General features: G+C 41.8%; 1 non-coding gene across 1 annotated transcript; it reads left to right on the top strand.

The window, feature by feature from the left end:
- Nucleotides 1-762: 762 nt before the first annotated feature.
- On the top strand, nt 763-834 carry H310_03156. The gene has a single exon. It is a non-coding gene; the product is annotated as a tRNA-Gln (tRNA).
- The last annotated feature ends 1,119 nt before the right edge of the window (nt 835-1,953 follow it).

Below are 1,953 nucleotides of genomic sequence, written 5' to 3'. Positions count from 1 at the left end.
GTTTTTCAAATCGACGAGTAATATGGGACAGAGGAAGTAATTCCTTTGCAGACTTCATTGGAGAACGTACTCGGTGCGTGTGCTGCTGTGGAAGAGATACATCTTTCACTCCCAAGAAGAATAGGACTTATATATGTAAACTCCAATTTCTGCAACCCCGACCTCGAGTAGCCCAACTCAAACGCCCAAAACACAAACAAGTGCTCTAGTGACTCTTGTACCCAGCCGAGGCAACAAGTGTAACTCCAACCACAACGCGTGTTATGTCATTGACTGGCCAAATCGTCCCGCAAACCAAGGCACAACTTCGTCATTCTTGTGGTGTCCATAATTCGCGTGCGTAAGCAGTGAACAAAAAACCGCATTTACCGGTAGAAAAGAACCAAACTCCATAAAGACTTAATATTGTTCGTAGTGTCATGGCGCCATCCGAATTTAAACAGCATTTCTGCGGCCAAAGATCACCCATGTACGGCGATGTAACGGTCTTGCATTTTATTGTTCGCATGGCACCGTGGCTCCATGCTTCGACCTGCGGTTCCCAAGTAACTCCACAACAGTAGTGCCAAGGACTGATTGCTGAGGCACAGCTACTGATGGCTGCCTTTACGAGCATTGTGTCACGTAATGATATCTTTGCCGCATGTTTCATCTTGCAAACTCACCCTGACGACACCTCCAACATTGGATGGTCAGGCGCAGCAATGTCGACCCAGTTGACATGTACACCTTGATTATCCCTCACAATACCGATGTACCGACGGTCCTATAGTGTAATGGTTAGCACCTAAGACTCTGAATCTTGTATTCCGGGTTCGAGTCCCGGTAGGACCTTTATTTTTCACCTATATTTACAGATTAATATTTTCTACAAATTCACACAATGAACGCCTGAATGAAATTCCACCTCAAGGTTTGACTCGAAAAACCCGACTTTATTCAAAGAAGAATTATATTAGAATTATGCAATGCAATTGACTATTGTGTTTTTTGCCTACGCGACTTTATAAATTGAAATCGCTGTGCGATTGAGGAATTTAATACTGTGAACTCGAAATTGTGTAAACGTCACAGAATTATACACGGTGGCAAGCTGCATGTGCTGCAACTTTATCAGATTTCGACGCAGCTGGATTCTTCAAGGAATTTGGTATTTGGAGGCGCACAATACGTTCCTTGGCCTAAAAATGCGCGGCCTCATCGCCTGCCAAGTAAAATACGCCGAATGCATACGCCGCAGCATTGGGTAGACCCTACCTCGTCAAGAAAATGCTGGAGATTAGGCAGATAATGATTCATATTAAGATTACGTAGTAATTTTGTCTAGAATTATTCGCCTGTATTTATGTATTTTATATTTCGTGAGTTCAACTTACTTTCAAATTTGAATGTGTTTGACACTGCCCGAGATGTGAATTTGGGTTCCTTCGCCAACCACTTAAATGCAATCGCACTAGACCGTTGCGTCACTGTATCAAACGTATACTATTGAAGTGGTCATCCATCAATACGCAATTCTTGAAAGTCTATAATGTGCAATAAGTAAGCACAGGTCTGTTTTGCAATTTCACATAGCTCTTTCTTTTCATAATCTGGAATAATAATTTACTACGGAGTCAATCAGTCATTAAAAATACATCCTATAGCTGTAGTTGGTTGAAACTTTAAACGTAGTTTAAACTTCCAGGCGCAATAATACTTCACTATTCTGAAATTCCTCGTGAACCCTTATGGCGTATTCCATCCTTCACTGTATGTAATGCACGACCTCTTGGGATGAAGTCATTACGGGAAATGTTTCTCAAGAGGTCAACTTAACAAGTCCTGAATTTGAATTACGGACTTTAAACTTCGGATTTTCAATGCTTCGAAGTTCGATCAAGCAGGAAATGTGACTGGACAAGCTAATAATAGAGCGATTTAGCAAGCCAGGAGTTTGAGTGAAATCCCTGA

This window comes from Aphanomyces invadans, assembly GCF_000520115.1.
Source record: "Aphanomyces invadans strain NJM9701 unplaced genomic scaffold supercont1.4, whole genome shotgun sequence".
Taxonomy (NCBI): Eukaryota; Oomycota; class Saprolegniomycetes; order Saprolegniales; family Verrucalvaceae; genus Aphanomyces; species Aphanomyces invadans.
Note: the sequence above shows the minus strand (reverse complement) of the source record. Positions and strands in the feature narration are given on the sequence as shown.